We start from the raw sequence: 20022 nt of genomic DNA on the forward strand, positions 1-20022 counted from the left end.
TTTCATTCAGCAACTCTGCTACTGGGTATACACCCAAAGGAATTGAAATCATTTGTGGAAGAGGCATCTGCGTTCACATGTTCACTGACAGTTATTCACAATAGCCAAGTTATGGAAACAACCGAAGTGTCCATCAACAGGTGAATGGATTTTTAAAATGTGGAATACATACACAATGGAATACTATTTAGCCTTAAAAAACAGGAAATTCTGTCACTTGCAATAACATGAATACATCTGGAGGACATTAAGTTAAGTGAAATAAGCCAGGTATGGAGAGAGAAAATACTGTGTGATCTTACTTATATGTGGGATTTTTAAAAAGTCAAACTCATAGAAGTAGAGAGGAGACTGGTGGTTACCAGAGGCTGGGTGGGGCTGGACATGAAGAGAATGTGGATGAGGAAGGGGACATACTGGTCAGTGGTGCAAAGTTTCATTTAGACAGCAGGAATGTGTTCCGGTGTTCTGTTGCATGGCATGGTGGCCAGAGTTGACAATAATGTATTATATATTTGCAAATAGTAAAAGGGAGGATTTTAAATCTTCTCAACACAAAGAAACGGTAAATATTTGAGGTGATGACTATGCTATTTAGTGTGATTTGATCATTCCACAATGTATATGTGTACCAAAACATTATATTGACCCCATAAATATACACTATTATTATTTGTCATTTAAAAAATAAAATCACACCAGCTTCATCACAGTCAAACTGCCGAAAACAAAATGTAAAGAGAAAATTTCGAAAGCAGCCAGGGGAAAATGATACAACCATCACTAACTTCTCCTCAGAGACAATGGAGGCCAGAAAACAGTGGAATGCCACGTTTAAACTGCTGGGAGAACAAAACAAAGAACTGTCAACCCGATGTTCTGTATCAGGAGAAAATATTATTCAAGAATGAAAACAAAATAAAAATGGCAAGCAATATAAATCCTGCCAATGGGAGAATGGTTGAAAAATAATAGTACATCCACGGCATAGATACGTACCATTAAGCTCCCATTAAAAAGCGTGAGTTAGAACTATGTCAGTCGACACAGAAGAGGTGAGAAATAGTTTTACAAAAATAGGACGACAAAATCTAATATATTTGTCTATATTTGTGTGTGTGTGTTTATATTTGAGTGGCATGCCAAGGGGGAAGGTGGGTCAGTCTCTCCCAGGTGTTGACCACAATTGGGTAAACTGTAATGAGTTTAAAAACGATAGTAAAAATGGCTAGAAGTTGGCCTGCTTTTTGTCATCAGCGTACCTTCTAAACATGTCACGTGGTTTATATAAACATGAAGAAGAGCATAGAAGGGCATACAATTGGTTGTTAGCCCAGGTGACCTGGAAGGGGTTGGGGTTGGCATGGTGGAGGGAAAGTTGGATCGGGAAGCAAAAATGGAAGAGGAAGCAAAATGGACATCACTAAAATCCTGAACAGTATCATGATATAATGATATATACACAGTTCCTGAAGCTTACATACACGTGCATATAAAGGGAAATTTTAAAAAGAAAATTAAAAGAAAAAGCCCCAGATTCCCTTCTCAGAAAAACACAATTTCCCATTGAATTCTGAAGGGTTAGAAACCCCTAAAGGTCACGTGTGGCTCCACCCCGGAGTTGAGCCTATCTGCTGTAGACCTTGGACTTGTCTGGTCTACAATGTGATGTCTTCTCTTAATCTGAGGAACAGTTTTCCCATCTGCATAAGGGCACCTGCCTCACAGAGCAGCTTTGGGTCTCGTAAACAGATGGCACATGTGAGTTTACTGCCAGGCAGTCCTCAGTCTGTGCACGTCACAGTCCACTTCGGAACTCCTGAGAATGCTGTCTCCTCCTCAGACAGAATCTGCGAGGGGCTGGCCTACACAGCATTATCTTTTAAAAACTTTGCATATGAGGTGCTTGATAAAAGCTAGTTGGATTTGAATTTGGCCACAGCTCAGATAATCTGGGGAACTGGGGTGTCTGCTAAGGATATGTGACCATCTCCTGGTGTAAACCCTTCAAATGATGGGGAAGCCGGGCATCACTGAGAGCTGAGAAGACTCGCTTGTTCGTGCTTACTCGAAAGCAGCTGCGCCTCACTAAATTTCTCTGTGTTTTTAGAAATCTCTCATTCTTTCCTCAATCTCCCTTTCCCCACCCTGCCTATTTTCTCTCTTTCTCCCTCCACTTAATCTTTTCTTTTTTCCTTTTCCTTATTCCTCATCTTAACAGGTCCTAAGTGTGTGTTGTATGTATTTAAAAAGTTTTCATCTCTGTTTTTAATTAAAAGAAGAAGAGCTTACTCCTGTTTCCAAACCCTTGCACGTGATACTCAAGGAACTGGTGATGGTGCTTGCTGGGCTTATGAAGTGCAGCTGTGTCCTCTCTTGCTCTGTAACACCCTCTCTGCCAGAAACAGCTCAGCAGGAAGGCAGCGGGGCACCCTGGAAACGTGCCCCTGGGCCCCACCTTACAGCCTCTGCTCCACTCCCTTCGTGGCAGAGTGGTTCAGGAGCAGTCTGCATCCTCCTGCCAGGAGGCCAGGAAAAGCCACTCCTGGCCCTGGGCAGCTATGTGGCTCTTGGTGGACCTCGGAACTCTGCGGGGACCAGAGGGCTGAGTGAGTCAGGCTGTGGAGGGCAGGCACCATCCACATTCTCAGACACTTTGGGTTATAGTCTCTCTCTTCCTTGATTAGAAGAGGCCTGGGAACTTCAGGTGGCGACTCTGGTGTTTCTGACTTTGGCTACCAGCAAACACTGCTGGAGGCTCTGCCCCGTCCACACCCAGCGTCTGTGAGCACGGAGGAGGCATAATCTGCAGAGTCTGACACAGGCCATGCCTGACCATCCTTGGCTGGCTACCTCCAGTGACACAGAACTGAGAAGCAAAGACGCCCAGGAGGCTGCAGTCATTTAGCAGAGTGGTCGGATGCCAGGGCTGTGCTGCCTGCAGCCTTTGTGGGGCTCAGTGACCAGATGGGCAGCCCATGCCAAGCCCAGTCCCCAGGGATGCTGCCTGCGGTGCTCACGCATCTTATACAGGGACACACAAGAACTCTGGGCTCGACCCTGCAGCCTCTGCTCCAGCATGCGGTGGTCCCAAGAGATGTAGAACCAGCCCTTCCTCTGCAGTTGCACTGGGTAAGTGATGCTGTGGGCTGTTATCCATCAGAAATACACCACCCACTGCTCCACCAGTCAAAGTTACGCCTACTCTGGAATTTGCTCTCTTAGCCATTTGCTTGGTTTAGGAAAAGCCTAAGCTTCTGCCTCCCCGATTCACCACAGAAGCCCTCTATTATCACTCCTGTTACGTGTGAAGGCTGAGTTATCGCTAACTCTCAACAGGTCCTAGAATCCTTTATGTGCATTTGGGGGACTGGGGGAGGTCCTGGACACTGTGCCAGATGCTGTGTCTCAAGGTTCACTGGACCCGACAGGGAGACTGGGAACAAAGGCCCCTGAGAGATGTGGGGAGCAGCCTTCGTGTCTGAGCTGTCACTCAGCTCTTTGCTTTATGCCACTGGCGTACCTGCTGGAGGAACTCCGTGTGGAGGAAGGCTGGGCCCTGTGGGGGGCATTCGAGGGGGACACTCTGGTCGGCCTCAGGCTGGGTCCACCTAGCAGGGAGGAGGAGAGAAGCCACCTCATGGATGTTGCACACAGTGGCCCAAAAGTGACCTTAAAAATGGATTCAAGGAATAAACCCAAATCCAAATATAAGACACAAGCCATCCGAAGAAACAGCCTTGGAGATTGTCTTTGAACCTGCAGACTGTGGGGTGACTTGCCTCATACAAGCTGATACGAAGTGCTTATCTCAGTAACTTCACTGTGGTCTGAAGAGAAGATGTTTCATGGCTGGGTGGCCCGCATTGCATCTTAGAAAAGCGGAGCCCAGGGAGACCAAATCTGGCTCGTGTCTCTAGCATTGCTTGAGAGTGGGGACATTTTGGCCCCAGGCACAGGATTCTGACCTGTGCGGGAGGCACGTCCCTGTGTTGGAGGTGGGTGTCCCCAGCTTCTACATATTAATGATGTCCCTGTTAGGGTTACTTTGCCCATCCGCTTGGCACTGATTCTGTTAATTTTCTGATTATAACTTAAGGATTGTGGTTTTGGTGTGGCATCTAAGATTTCTTGTCTAACATAAGGTCACAAAATTTTTTTTCTCCTATATTTTCTTCTGAAAGTTGTAGAGATTTAGCTATTATGTTTCAGTCTGTATTAGTCCATTTTCATACTGCTGATATAGACATACCTGAGACTGGGTAATTTATAAAGAGAAAGAGGTTTAATGGACTCAGTTCCATTTGGCTGGGGCAGCCTCACAATCATGGCGGAAGGCAAAAGGCACATCTTACGTGGCAGCAGACGAGTGAGCTCGTTCAGGGAACCCCCATGTATCAGATCTTGTGAGACTTATTCACTGTCATAAGAACAGCATGGGAAAGACTCACCCTCATGGTTCAGTTACCTCCCACCAGGTCCCTCCCATGACAGGTGGGAATTATAGGAGCTACAATTTGAGATTTGGGTGGGGACACGCCCAAACCATGTCAAGGTCTATGATACCTTTTGAGTTACTTTGTGTGTATGGTGTGAGGAAAGGTTCTATATCCACCTTTCTTGCATATGGACATCCAGTTTTCCCAGCATTATTTGTTAAAAGACTATCATTTTCCCCATTGAACTGCCTTGGTACCTTTGTTGAAAATCAGTTTACTGTAAATGTAAGGATTTATTTCTGGGCTCTCAGTTCTGTTCCATTAACCTATAAGTCCATTCTTAATACCATTTCCACACTGTCTTGATTATTGTGGCTTTGTAGTAAGCATTGAAATTAGGAAACATAAGTCTTACAACTTTTTCTATTCCAAATTGTTTTGGTATTCTGGATCCTTTGCAGTTTCATATAAATTTTAGGATTGTCTTGTTATTTTCTGCAAAAAGAGCCTGCTGGGATTTCAGCATGGATCATATTGAGTTTGCAGACTGATGTGGGGAGAATAGCTATTTAACAACATTGAATCTTCCAATCCATGGATATTGGCTGTCTCTCCATTTATTCAGATCTTCTTTAAAGTCTCTCAGCAAGTTTTGTACTTGTTTTGTTAAATGTAACTTATCTTTTTTCACATTTTGATGCTACTATGAATAGAATTATTTTCTTAATTTTCCTACTCATTGCTATTATAGAGCTACAATTGATGGCATATAGAAATATAGTTGATTTTTGAAATTGTGTATCCTCTGATCTGGCTAAACTTGTTTCTTAGTTTCAGTAGTACTTTTGGTGGATTTCTTAGAATTTTGTACAAAAAGATAACTGCAAAGAGTTTTACTTCTCTTTTTACCAATACAGATGCCTTCATTTTATTGGTTACCTTGCTGCATTGGCTAGAACCTCAAGTACAATGTTGAATAGAGGTGATGAGAGTGGGCATGCTGTCCTCATTCTTGATCTTAGAGGAAATATTTTAATCAATCTTTCACCATTAGGTATTATGTTAGCTATGGGTTTTACCCACATGCCCTTTGTCAAATTGAGGAAGTTTCTTTTCCATTTGTAGTTTGTGGAGATATTTTATTATGAAAGAGTGTTGGATATTTTCAAATGCTTTTTCTGAGTCTATTGAGATCATCATGTGGTTTTTGTTCTTTATTCTGTAGTTAGTTTATTCCATTAGTTAAGTATTGGATGTTAAACCAATGTTTGGATATAAATCCTCCTTTGTTAATATTTTGTTAAGGATTTTTGTATCTATATTCATGACAGATATGGGGCTGTGCTTTTCTTTTCTTGTGATGTCTTTGGCTAGGATGTAAGGACAATATTGATCTCATCAGATGAATTGACAGGTATTTCTTTCCTCCTCTGTTTTCTTGAACAGTTTGTAAAGGATTGGTATTATTTCTTTTGTTAATATTTGCTAGAATTCACCAATGAAGCCATCTGACTTTTCCTTATAGGATGATTTTAATTATTCAATGTCTTTACTAGTTATAAGTCCATTCACATACTCTGTCTTCTTGAGTTAGATTTGGTAATTTGTGTATTTCTTCGAATTTGTCCATCTCATCTAAGATGTCTAATTTACTGGCATAAAGTTGTAATATTATTGTTTTATAACCCTTTTAACATGTGCAGGATCCATAGTGATTCTCCCTTCTTATCCCCGGTTTTAGTCACTTGTGCCCCATCTTTTTACCCCACTGTAAAAGGATGGGAGGGGTAAACGGGTTTTTATTTCACATCCCCAGCCCTCGCCCTGGGCCCTGTTGTTTGACCCCCAGCACCCTCTGTGGTTGCTCATCAGACCCAGGCTTCCCAGTCACTGGTAATGACGTGGTGACCCCACAGCACAGTGGCTAGCACTAGAAAGGGGCTCAGTAAATGTTAGCTTCTCTTCTGTGTTCGCCTTCCTTGACTCTGGGTCTACCAGGAGTTTGGCAAACTCCCCCCGTGGTCTGGACAGGAAAGCCCCAAGCACCTCTCTGGACTGGGGTGTGGCTGTCTCCCCACCACATACAGACAAACGCTCAGCAGTGCTGACGTGCAGATGCTCCGACACAGGGCTGCCCTCCACCCTGCTTCCTGCACAGAATGGGGATTGGAGGGGGCTGCGGCTGGAGTGTGGGTGACGGGATGGTCACTGCTGGGGACACGAGCCGGGTGCTGGTGCCAGGTGAGGGTGCAGGAGGGGCCTGGGTCAGGAGCCTGAGTACGGGCCAGGGCCAGTTGCCACTCAGGTGTTCTGTGCCTTTGTCCTGCGCTGGCCCTGAGGCACACTGGACGTGGGGCCCGGTGCACCGTTGCTGACTCCAGCAAGGGTGAGAGTGGGAGTAAGGGTGCCAGTCAGATCTGGGAAAGGGCCACCGACTGGTCCTCATAGCTTTGCTTTTCCACTTTCCTGTCCCTTAAAGAGCCACACAGAAAATGGTATCTGAATCAAATACAATCTCATTACAGATGCTTCTGGCCTGGAAACACACCCGCCAACTCTGCTGATTGGCTGGAACCATGCAGGCTTTGGCTTTTGTGCTCCTTGTTAACATTTTTGTTCCTATCTACACTAATTAGTCATAAACAGAGGGACAAAAACTCCCCAAATATGGGAGATGCTAATGGCCTGTTAGGAGGCGTCGCCTGCGGAGCTCATCTCATTCCTTTTGCAAGAACAGAAGTTGTGCTTTAGTTTAGAAACAAGGAATGTGGATCTTGTCTAGGCATTGAGTTTTCGGGTACCTCCGAGCTTTCAGAGCTGCCGGAGAAGATTTTCAGGGGTCTTGCTGGCTCCGTGACAAGCCCCCCGGAGTCTTGCTCAGTGCTAAAGGCACACCCCAACATGGCCGTCACCGGCAGGCCTGTCCGGCCCTGTCCTCATAGCGTGGCGCTGTCCTTGCCACAGTGAGTGAGTTCTCATGGATCTGGTTGTGTAAAAGTGTGGCACCTCCCTCCCCCTTGCTCCGACTCCTGACATGTGGGACGCCTGCTCCCCCTCACCTCCTGCCATGACGGCAGCTTCCTGAGGCCTCCCCAGAAGCAGATGCAGGTGCCATGCTTCCTGTACAGCCTGCAGAACCATGAGCCAGTTAAACCTTTTCTCTTATAAGTTACACAGCCTCAGGTACGTATAGCAATGCAAGAACAGCCTAACGCAGCCAGCCAGCGCATCCTCCACCGGGGCCACCTCAGCACAGTGCGAGGTGTCCTCCACTCCTCACCGCAGCTGCTCCCCATGGAATCTCCAACATGAGTCAGGGATCCCCACAGGCCCACGTGTGATGACGGAGCTGTGAGGAGCCTCGTGGCTTTCCGGGCTCATTCTCCACGGGCCTCCTGGTCTCATGTCCTGCTCACTCCTCCCTCCCCTGGTGGAGCAGCGTCTTGTGCTGGGACTTTCTGACTCCATTTCAGGGTCTCTCCTTGCCTGCTTGTGGCCCAGCTCCAGAGACTCAGAGGAACTCAGACGGGGTGCACGGGGGTCCTCTCAGGCCTGTGCCCAGGGAAGTCTAGGTGTGAGCCGAACAGAGCCCCTGGGACCAAATGGCCCACGACTGCCCCCCTTCAAGGACCGCAGTGGAACCCACTTGGTGTAGCTCTGTGCCCCTCAACAGACTGCCACAAAATCCTAAGCCCTCGAGAGCTTGGGTTCTGCCTCCTTTCTCCTGGAGCTTCCTTACAGAACCATTCCCTTTGTTCCGGAATCTACTTTACTCCCTTCCTTCTCTCCTGTGAACTCCATTGCTGTGGTTTAGGACAATCCCTCCTGTAGACATCAAGGGGGATGATAAGAGCATGACACATTGTCCTCAGATAGGGTGGGTGCAGCCCAGCTCCCAATCCCAGGCTCCCAGGAGCAGGGGCCCCCTTCAACCTGAAGGCAACAGAAGGGAGCGTTTCTCTCAGAACAGGGAAGGTGGGGATGGCTGTGGCCGCAAAGGGACCTGGTGCCATGGAGGTTCAGAAGATGACTTTGAAGACAGTCACTGCAGGCCCCACCTTGTGGCCTGGGAGACCACATCTGGGATAGGCCACGGTCCACAGGGATGGCCTCATCCACACAGCAGCGTCCATGCAAAGTCTAGGCCCTTTCCACACTGCATTGCTTCTCTCATATTCATTTTTCTATAAATAATATGTAATCATGTTAAGAAAATGAAAACAGCATGAAATGTCCAGTGCAAGCTCGTATTCCCTCTCGCCATCCTCAGTCTGGCTTTCTTTTTCCTTTTTTCTTTTGTTTTGTTTTGTTTTGTTTTTTAAACAGGATCGCAGCCTGCCACCCAGGTTGGAGTGCAGTGGTGCAATCAACTCACTGTAGCCTCGACCTCCTGGGCTCAAGTGATCCTCTCATCTCAGCTTCCCGGGTAGGTGGGACTACAGGTGCACGCCCTCACGCCTGGTTAAATGTGTTTATTTTTTATTTTTACTTTTTGCAGAGACAAGGTCTTGCTGTGTTGCTCAGGCTGTTCTTGAACTGCTGGCCTCAAGCGATCGTCCTGCCTCCACCTCCCAAAGGGCTGGGATTACAGGCGTGAGCCCCCACACCCAGCTGGACGTCAGCCCAGCTTTTTGCACCCCCATATGCATGTTTCTCTGTTGGAGCTTCTGTTTCTTATGGCAGAATCATCAAGTCTCCACATAATCCCTGCTTTCTGTGGCATGTCTTCCTACCAAACTCCTTCTTTCCCTCCCCGTGGACCTTCGTGTGATGCTCTGTGTTGTTTCTTCAATGAGGCCTGTTCCTCAGCGCAGCCCCCTTCAAAGCTGTCGGTCCACTGGCCTCTGCGGCCGAGGCTGGCCGCTGTTCTTGCCAGGACAGACGCGGTGGGTGTGCAGCTCTGGGCGTCCGAGCTCCCTTCTGGACCGGCAGTGAAGGAAGTCGCCACAGCACGCTGTTGAACTTCACACACCAAGACAGCAGCCCCGAGGCGCTCACCCAGCCCACAGGGCGAGGAGGGAAAATACAACGGGAACAATCATGTGCAGTGTTTCTGGAACCTGAAAGCCGTTGGCTTAAGACGCAGGCTTCCGTGTGCAAAAGCTGAGCTGTGTATTTTCATGAGACCAAAGACACATTGACGTCGTCAGGCATCGGGGGCTCCCTGCAGCTCAGTGTGAGGTTCACTGACCTGGGCCCGTCTGTGATGATTCCTTGTTTACATTCTGACCCGGACCTCCAACATTCCTCAAATTGTTGGGAACCAGGGAGTGAGATCGGCACGAAGTTCAAACCCTCCCCTGCTGTCTGCACAGCCACCAGCCTTGTGGCTGGAACACGCTGGGGATTTTATGCAGGAACTGCGGGTGGAGGGAGACAGTGGGCAGAACAAGCTGGTGACCTTGGCGAAAATGGAACCTCACCCTCCCGTGGGCAGCTGGGGGTCTGGGCCCTGCAAGGTCAAGGGGAGGACGCGTCTGCCGCCTTCCCCCACAGACGGCCAAGGACGGTCCGCACACCCTCTACTCCAGAGAAAACTCGGGTGTAGGAAGCAGGCGACTGTGAGGTCAGCTGCATCTCTCTCTGGCCTGGGTCCCAGGGCCGGAGCCTCTGTCCTGGTCCTGGGGGTCTCCCCGCTGCGCACTTTGGGCAGCCCTGGACTCCTCGGGCAGCCCTGCTGGTAAAGTGCCCGAGGAGGTGAATGTGCTGCTGGGCCGGAGTTCCGGTCGGGAAATCTCAGTGGGAACAGAGGCTGAGGACACACAAAGGGTCCCAGCAGCCAGAAGGGAAGGGGAGCAAGGGGAGCCCGGGACGGGCTGTGGGAGAAGACACCTGGAGCGAACTCGTGGGGTGACAGTGGACGCTGTCTGCGGGGCAGGAGAGGGAGATGGTCCAGGCCCCCAGGCCTCAGGTGGAACCAGGCAGGAGACCCACGCGTGCAAGGCAGGCCGATGGGGCCCAGTAGAGAGGGGTCAGTTGGGGCACAGAGCTCGGAGCAGGGTGGCCGTGGGGCTCCGCTCACGGGGAGAGGCACAGGGTCAGAGTGAGAAACCCTTCCTGCCTCAGCCAGGCTGGCCGTGGAGATGGGCCGTGGCTGCCACTGTGTGTTTATGGGGCCGAGAATGGGGAGGGCGTCCCCAGCAGGGCATTTGGGGTCAGGAGGCGCCCATGGGCCGGCAACACCATGGGCTGGAGATACCGCGTCTGGCAAAGGGAAGCCCCCAGTCGGGCAGCCTCACAGCCCACTGTGGTGTCCGGCTTGAGGCGGGGGCTGTGTGCATCCTCGGGGAGAACAGTCGGCCCCGGGCAAGGGGCTGCCCCTCAGGCCCCCATCACTGAAAGGCCACAGGCTGGGGATTCGAGCTTGGTCTCGGATCTAAGGCTTGGACTGAAGTCTAGTGAGGATCTGACACCGTCGGGGAGGCCTGTGGTCCCCGTCCATGGCCAGGCGGAGGGAGCAGGCATCCCCTGTTCACCCATCAGCTGCCTGAGCTCCGCGCACCTCATGGCCGGGTGCTTTGGTATCCGGGATACTTCACTGAAAAGAGATTTTTTCCATTGTGGCCGAGAACGAGGGATTTAAAAAACATCAAGCCAAACCCCGTCTTTTTGAGCAGCTGTCATGTCCGCTCTGCTGGCTTCGTGCCCGGCCACGTCACCATCACTTTCCAAAAGTGTCGCTGTGGAAGGCTCACTGGGAGGACAAGTGTCTGCCCCACCCTCACTTTCTCTGTTCCCTATTTTCTCACCACTTCTTGTTAATTTGGGGCTGCTTCTTCCTTTTGCTCCTGCTCAGGCTCTGGATTCTGGGCTCCGTCCTGTGGGCAGTTTTGTGAGCTTATGATTAAATACCTGATATTATGAAATACTCAAGAGCATGTGTGAGAGCCGCTGGCCCTGGTGCCCGGGTTACAGCTATGTGGGGACGTCGGTGCTGCCTGCCTCCTGCCCCCCTGGGGGGAGGGAGCCCCCCCCACCTATGCTGCAGGTGCGACGCCATGGAGACCAGCCCCTGGTGCCGGTGACTTCTCGGGGTGACAGGCAGGACCCCCTTGTCCTGCCTCCTTCCCAGATGTCTGATTTGGCCGGGATTTGAGGCTGTGGGGGCCACCGTCTCCTGAGGCACAAGGCGTTCCTGTGGCAAGGAGCGGCAGGGAGACCTTGCTTTCACCACCATGGCTGGTCTGTCAGTCAGGGAACTTGGGAACCCCCGAATCCTGCAGGCCGAAGGGACCTTGCCCTCGAGACGGGGTGAGGAACCGAGGCTGAGGCGACCTTTGCCAGTGCCCTTGGGGGGCGAAGCGGGATCTGGCCTTGGCGTCTGCCCTTTTCAAGGGTCCTCCCTGCATGCCCGGCGCCTGTCCCTCCCCACGGTGGGGAGCAGGGGAGCCCCACTCTATGTCCCCCATTTACTGTCCCCGGCGCCCTCTTCCCAGTCGAGCTATCCATCTCCTTCATAAGAAAAAACTCTTCCACCCAAGAAACTCCCCAGCAGCTGCCTCAGGCCTTCCCGTCACAGCCTCGCTGCTCCCCAAGCAAAGTGGGGGCCGTGGGTCAGGAAAGGCCCCAGCTTGGGTCCGAGTGGTGTCCCTGTGGGTCCCCTGCACCCCTCATGATTTGTGTGGAGTGGGAAGGGGCCTTCCAGGGCCTCTGGGACCCAATCCAGGAACTTGTTCTCAGAGAGTCACCTGGGCTTTCCTCCGCTGCTCTCACAGAGCCCTGGGCCTGGGAGGGTGGGACCACCCAGGAAGGGGACAATTCTGGGCCCCGGGATGCTCCCCTGCTCTGGGGACAAGGGGACGGTTTGTTAAAATCCCACTCCCGCTCTGTTGTAAAAGACGATTCTTGTCGTCCTGCCCCACTCGGCCTGTCTCTGAGGCTGCCGCCATTTTCCCAGTCAAGCCCTGACCTCCTTCACAAGAAAAACCTCTCCCAGCCAAGAAACTCTGAGCCCCCAGGAGCTCACCAAGTTCCCAGGCACCTGTTCCAGGGCCCCAGCTCAGTACTTCCATTGGAGAGCAGGTTAGAAAGCCTGGAACATCCCAGCTCCACCTCCCACAGATCCTCAGACCCCGGGTGACAGTGGGGTCCCTGGCTCTACTCCTTACGGATCCTCAGACCCCGGGTGACAGTGGGGTCCCTGGCTTTACTCCCCACAGATCCTCAGACCCTGGGTGAAAGGGGGGTCCCGGCTCTACTCCCCACAGATCCTCAGACCCCAGGTGACAGTGGGGTTCCCAGCTCCACCTCCCACAGATCCTCAGACCCCAGGTGACAGTGGGGTCCCTGGCTCCACCTCCCACAGACCCTCATACCCTGGGTGACAGTGGGGTCCCTGGCTCTACTCCCCACATACTCTCAGACCCCCAGTGAGAGTGGGGTCCCCGGCTCCACCTCCCCATAGACCCTCAGACCTCATATGACAGGGGGGTCCCCAGCTCCACCTCCCCATAGACCCTCAGACCCCGGGTGACAGTGGGGTCCCCAGTTCCACCTCCCACAGACCCTCAGACCCCGGGTGACAGTGGGGTTGTTGCTGGTCCCGCTTCCCACAGACCCTGGACCTCCTCAGGAAGGCATCTGGTGGTTGTATGGACCCCGGGTGTGGGAGCCCACATGAAACGGAAGTTGAGCCAACCTTCTGTTGTTCTCTCACCTGGCCCTGCCCCAGCTCAGACCTGAGCCAGCGGGTAGGTGCCCACCGCCAGTCCCAGGCAGAGGTTCCTCCAGTGCTCACAGCAGCCCTTGGCCCCGTCCCGGCTCTTTCTGTTTGGGAATCTGGTGAGTATAAAGTGGCCTTGCTTGCGGTTTACTTTGAGTTTCCCTGACTGTAAGTAGAACTTGCCATCCTCACGCATCCCCGCGAGTGCTGCCTGTGCCCTCTGGCGGGGCCGCCTCTCGCTTTCTGAGTCACGGCTCCCTGTGGCTCCTGACATGAACTTTGTCAGCTGCGTGTGCTGCAGATGTTTCCTCCCAGTTCGTGCCCTGCCTTTGCCCTTGTCTTTTGTCTTCTGATGGTAGATTTGGATGTAGGACGTGCGTCAGCCTTGTCTTTCACAATTTTCCTCGTTTGTATCTGAACAAACCTTTCCCGGCCTCGAGTGTGCTCGAGTGTGGGAGATATTCTCCTGTAGCTTTTACTTCCGTCATCTTGCCCCCGTCACAAGTCCTCATCCATCTGGAAGCAATTTCCTCGTGTTTGGTTGAAGATAGGGATCCAGTTTCGCTTTCCTAATGTGCGTGGCCAGTCCCTGGCACCGTGCGCAGGCCTGCTCCTCACCTCCGTCGGGCCCAGGCCTTCTCTGTGTGCCCGGCTGTTTCTGGGCTCTGTGGTCGGCTCCACTGGCCGCGTGCCTGTCCCTGCACCACTGCCCCCACATGCCAACCCTGTGGCTTGGTTGTCGGTCTCAGCGCCCTCCTGGGAAACTCTCCTGCCTTGCCCTTCACTGACTCACTTGCTCCAGTATTTATCAGACACCTACTGTGTGTCAAGAAAAGTGTCACCAAAACATCTGCCTTCTTGAAGCCCACATTCAAATGCAGTTATGTCTATGTGGGAGGGAGACAGACTTTGTGATGCAAGGTTCTCTGGACAAAGGTAATCGAGCATGACAGTGAGTGGCAGCTGCTGTTTAGATGGAATTGTCAGGGAGGCTCATTGAGAAGGAGGCATCTGAGCAAAACTTGAAGGAAAGGAGAGAGTGAGCCATGGACGTCCTCGGGGAAGAGTGCTCCAGCGGAGGGAATTGGAGGGAGAGTGCTCCAGTGGAGGGGATTAGAGGCAGAGTGCTCCAGCGGAGGGGGTTAGAGGCAGAGTGCTCCAGCAAAGGTCCTCAGGGAAGAGTGCTCCAGCTGAGGGGATTAGAGGCAGAGTGCTCCAGCGGAGGGGGTTAGAGGGAGAGTGCTCCAGCGGAGGGGGTTAGAGGGAGAGTGCTCCAGCGGAGGGAATTGGAGGGAGAGTGCTCCAGTGGAGGGGATTGGAGGGAGAGTGCTCCAGTGGAGGGGATTAGAGGGAGAGTGCTCCAGTGGAGGGGATTGGAGGGAGAGTGCTCCAGCGGAGGGAATTGGAGGGAGAGTGCTCCAGTGGAGGGGATTAGAGGGAGAGTGCTCCAGCGGAGGGGGTTAGAGGCAGAGTGCTCCAGCAAAGGTCCTCAGGGAAGAGTGCTCCAGCGGAGGGGATTAGAGGCAGAGTGCTCCAGCGGAGGGGGTTAGAGGGAGAGTGCTCCAGCGGAGGGGGTTAGAGGGAGAGTGCTCCAGCGGAGGGGGTTAGAGGGAGAGTGCTCCAGCGGAGGGGGTTAGAGGCAGAGTGCTCCAGCGGAGGGGGTTAGAGGGAGAGTGCTCCAGCGGAGGGGGTTAGAGGGAGAGTGCTCCAGCGGAGGGGATTAGAGGGAGAGTGCTCCAGCGGAGGGGGTTAGAGGCAGAGTGCTCCAGCGGAGGGGATTAGAGGGAGAGTGCTCCAGCAGAGGGGGTTAGAGGCAGAGTGCTCCAGCTGATGGGGTTAGAGGCAGAGTGCTCCAGCGGAGGGGGTTAGAGGCAGAGTGCTCCAGCGGAGGGAACAGCAGGAGCAGAGGCCTGAGTGAAGGCCTGGTGTGGTCAGGGTGGAGGAGGGGCCTGTGTGGCTGGCAGGGGTTGAGGGAGGACAGGTGTAGGAGATGAAGTTGGAAACCCCATGGGTGTGTCTTGCAGAGTCCGTGGCCTATTGGAAGTCTGTGCATCTCACTTGGAGTGAAATGGGGAGACAGGGAGAGTTTGACTCCTCCCACTTGTGATACTTTTCCTCCTCCCCGAGGTCAGGATGGTCCCTGCCTCTGCCGGTCTTGCATGTTGTTTTAACGTGTGTGAGTGGAACCCCTTGTTTTCATGCCGCAGCCCATTGTGTGAATAGGCTACACTATACCTGTCTGTTCGATTGTTGTATGGGTGTTTGGGTTGCTTAGTTTATGGCCATTTTGAATATGCTGCCATGGTTGGGTGAACATACGCGTTTCTGCTGGGCGTGTATCTAGGGCTGTGATTGCTGAGTCAGAGCGTGTGTCTGTTCAACTTTAGTTGGTAACGCCAAACCGTCTTTCTGAGTGGTTACGGATTCATGCTCCACCAGAGGCGAGAGTTCCCACTGCTCCTCATCCTTGGCAACTCCTGATTTTACCAGTAATTTAAATTTTAGCCATGTTGGTGTGTGTGGAGTGGTATCTCATTGAGGCTAATTTTCACTTCCCAGATAACTAAAGATGCTGATCCCTATTTCATGTGTTTATTGGTCATTCATACATCTTTTGTAAACTTTCTATATATTTTGCTCATTCGTTGAATTGAGTTGCTTATAAAAATTATGTATTTATTTATTTTTTGAGATGGAGTGTCGCTCTTTCGCCCAGGCTGGAGTGCAATGGTGCGATCTCGGCTCGCTGCAACCTCTGCCTCTCAGGTTCAGGTGATTCTCGTGCCTCAGCCTCCCGAGTAGCTGGGATTACAGGCAATAAAAATTATTTTGAATTGCAAGTGTTCTGTATATATTCTGGGTACAGGTCCTTTGTCTGATACATGTATTGCAAATATTCTCTTCAGTCTGTCTTTTTAAAAATTTTCTTAATAGTTCTTTTTGAAAAACAAAGGCTCTTAGTTTTGATGAAGTATAATTTATTAATATTTTCTTTTCACTTGATGATTTGTGTCCTGCTAAAAAACCTTTGTGAACACCAAAGTCACAAAGAATTTCTCCTATGTTGTCTTTTAGTAGTTTCATGGTTTTAACTTTAACTTTTAGCTCCATGAGCCTTTTTGACTGAATTTTTATGTGTGGTATGAGGTAAGATTTGAGACTGTCCTTTCCACATTGAATTATCTTGGCACTGTATAAAATTGGCTGTATATATATATATACTGGTCTGTTTCTGGACTCTCTGTGCTAGTCTGTGATCTACATGCTTATCCTAACACCAGTACCCTACTATTTGCTGCTTGATTGTATGTATTGAAATTAAGTAGTGTAAATCCTCCAAATTTGTTCTTCTTTTTCCGAATTGTTTTGGCTATCCTAGGTCCTTTGCCTTCCCATATAAATTTTAGAATCTGTTTTAGAATCAATTTTTATAAAAACAAATGCCTGCTAGGATTTTGATAGGGATTGAGTCTAATCTATCGATGAATTTGAAAGAAAAGACATCTTAACAATATTGAGTCTTCTAAGTCATAAACATGGTATGTCTTTCCATTAATTTAGTTCTTCTTAATTTCTCTCAGCAATGTTTTATAGTTTTTGGTATACAGGCCCCACACACATTTTCTTAAATTTATCCCTAAGTATATCATGCTTCTGGATACTTTTGTAAATATTTGTTTTTGTTTGTTACTTATTTTCATTTTCCAATTGTGCTGATATACAGAAATACAGCTAACTTTTGTACAGTTTTATATTCCGTGACCTTGTTAAGTTCACTTACTCATTTTAGTAGTTTTCTTAGATGCATATTTTAGGATTGCGTATGAATAGAATCATGTTACTTATGAATAAAGACAGTTAACTTCTTTTCCAATCTGTATGACTTTCATTTCTTTTCTTGGTTAATGGCAGTGTCTAGACCAATCTCTGCCTTTTTTTTTTTTTTTTTTTTGTGAGACAGTTTCGCTCTTGTCACGCAGGCTGGAGTGCAGTGGTGCAATCTTGGCTCACTGCAACCTCCGCCTCCCGGGTTCAAACGATTCTCCTACCCCAGCCTCCCAAGTAGCTGGGACTACGGGTGTACACCACCACGCCCAGCTAATTTTTTTGTATTTTTAGTAGAGACAGGGTTTCACCATGTTGGTCAGGCTGGTCTTGAACTCCTGACCTCAGGTGATCCGCCCACCTCAGCCTCCCAAAGTGCTAGGATTATAGGCATGAGCCACTATGCACGGCCCAATCTCTCTGCCTTTTTAATGGGAGTATTTGGTCCATTTTCATTTAATATAATTATTGAAAGTTGGGATTGAGTCTTCCATCTTGTTGTTTCATTTATTCTTTGTTCCTCCTTTTTTCTTTTCCATTTTTTTTTCTTTGGGTATACCGAGTATTTTTCCATCTTATCTCTTCTGTTGGCTCATCGGCTATACCTCTTTCTTTAATGCTTTTAGTGCTTTCTTAGGGTTTAAGGCATGCCTCTGTAACTTAATGACATTTCCTTTAAATGCTACTATACTACTTGACTTATAATGGAAGACTCTTCAATAGTATGCTTCCATTTTCTCCCTTATGTCCTTTTTGCTATTATTGTCATACATCTACTTCTATATATGTTATAATTCTCCATAATAAATTGTGATTATTTTTGCTTTAAAGAGACACATTTATGATAAAGACATTAAAAATGAGAAAAGGGGCTTTTATATTTGCCACATATTTACTGTTCCCAGTGTTCCTCGTTACTTTGAACAGACCTAGTTCCTCTCTGGAATCATTTTCCTTCAGCATAAAGGACATTTCCATCTCTTGTATTGCACATCTGCTGGTGACAAATGCTCTCAATTTTTGTTTGTCTGAAAATGCTATAATTTTATCATTGCATTTTTGAAAGATTTTTGCTGAGTCTTGGATTTTATGTTGACAGTTGTATTTTTTCCCCAGAACCTTCTATTACAGGTGTTATTCCATTGTGTTCTGCCTTTCATTGTTTCTGATAATAACTCAGCAGTATTTCTTATCATTGCGTCTTACCAAGGTCTGTTCACTCTGATTGGTCAGACTGCATCTCCTAGCCCTGTGGAGCTCTGAGCGTTGTTCAGATGACAGCTCCCACTAAGTGCTCTTTGCTTGGCCACACGGAGTCTCCCATATGTGCAGCTTAATGTTCAGCCAAAGGCACAAGGGGACCACCATGTAGATTTCTGGAGTTCTTTCTCCACATAGTTTTTCCATCTCTGGTACTTTGCCTGTACTTTTCAGGAGGCTTGGCCTCTCTGAGCTCTGGCACCTGTCTTCTGAGCTCAGTTAAACTGTTTTGCTCTCCTTGAGCTTCTCTACCTGTGCTGGGGCCAGAAAGTGCCTCCAGGAAGAATGCCACAGTGTCGTAGGGTTCACCTTGCTTGCTGCATTTGTCTCAGAGATCACAGCTCTGTTGTCTATTGTCTTAGAACAAATGTTTCCTATTTTTTTCCTCCAGTTTATAATGCTTGTGGTAGGAGGGATAGTCTCATACCAGATACTCTGTTGTAGCCAAAAGTGGGAGTCTCTTCTTCATGTTTCTTCATTTCATGTTACTATATTCCTTCTCATTGAGTGTCTGTTCTGCATTCTGGGTAACTTATTTAGATCTGTCTTCAAGTTCAATAATTCTCTTTTTATTTTTGCCCACTCTGCTGCTTAGTCCATCTAAGAGTTTAGCATTTTAATTATTATACACACCATCTCTAATCTTGTCTGAACCACTGACACTCAATTACTTGATAACTCTTCGGTCATTTACATCTTCTAGCTAACTGCTTCCCTAAATCCTTGCACCCTCTACCCAAAAGCTACCCCTCACTCTGAGCAAGGACCTCACCATCTCCTTGACATCCAGGAAAACCAAGGACATTACCATGGGACTTCTCTCCACAGTGTTCCACAGGACTTGCACTCCTGGTCCCCTTCTCCGTATGTCTCCTTCTGTCCCCGAGCCTTCTGCTGATGCTCCTGACACTGCCCCTCAGGCCTCACTGCTGTGTGCTCAGCCCGTCTGAGTCAATTCCTCTCTTCAGCTTCAGAGGCCTTCCCTGTCCCTCCAAGACTGCCTGAGCTTCTCTCCTCTGTGGGGCTTCCCATGCCTCCAGCGTGCCTTGAGTGAGACGCCCCCTCAGATGTCTGCTTTCACCTCACCCCAACCAGTCACTCTATCTAGCTCCTGCTGCAGGCTCTGCTGCTGGCTCTGCTCTCCCCCAGACCGCCAACAGACCCCTGCAGCTTTTCACCTGCATTATCTGTAAACTTTCTTCACTCTTTCTTCTTCTAGGAACTCTTCTCACCTTGGCTTTCATGACCATCAGTGCCCCGTCCACTTTGCTGTGGCCTTTTCTTTCTCAATGTACCTTGAAGTCTCCAGGTCGGGGGAGATGCTGCCCGGGGCAGGTGGCGGAGGGCTGTGGCCTAAACGGAGAAGGGGGCTGAGCAGAGACGGGGGGGTGGTTGTGAGGGTGGCAGGAGGCTGTGGGATTGAAGGAAGGGGGCTGGCATGGGCTGGGGCCCAGGGAAGGTGGTGTGGAGGACCAGAGGCTCTTGACTGGGAATGCTGGCCATGCAGGGTCTGGTGACAGGTGCATATCTGTGCGGGCCCAAGCCAGTGCTGACCAGAGCAGCCAAGGTGTCCCAATCACAGGGGCAGCTCTCCCTGCCGTGGTCCGCCACTGGACAGTGGCTGAGCTAGGGTTCAGCCGAAGCTGCTGATCTTGCCAGAGGCTTTCTTCTCACATCAGGGCCTTACAGCCACCCCAACCCTGGCCCAGGTTTGTCACGGTTGTTCTGGGATCCCCTGAGGTTTCCCTGTTTCCCCTGCCTCTTCTGGGCACACAGATCTCGGGGGGCTCTCCTGAGCTGTCCTCAGCTCCGGCCTCCCAGACACCACCAGCTTCA

General features: G+C 49.9%; 1 long non-coding RNA gene across 1 annotated transcript; it reads left to right on the forward strand.

The window, feature by feature from the left end:
- The first annotated feature begins 2334 nt into the window (after positions 1-2334).
- LOC134738623 (uncharacterized) lies at positions 2335-11307 on the forward strand. Its single transcript, XR_010124493.1, has 2 exons — positions 2335-3132; positions 8938-11307. It is a non-coding gene; the product is annotated as an uncharacterized LOC134738623 (long non-coding RNA).
- Positions 11308-20022: the final 8715 nt, after the last annotated feature.

This window comes from Pongo pygmaeus, chromosome 19, assembly GCF_028885625.2.
Source record: "Pongo pygmaeus isolate AG05252 chromosome 19, NHGRI_mPonPyg2-v2.0_pri, whole genome shotgun sequence".
In the NCBI taxonomy this organism is placed as follows: domain Eukaryota; kingdom Metazoa; phylum Chordata; class Mammalia; order Primates; family Hominidae; genus Pongo; species Pongo pygmaeus.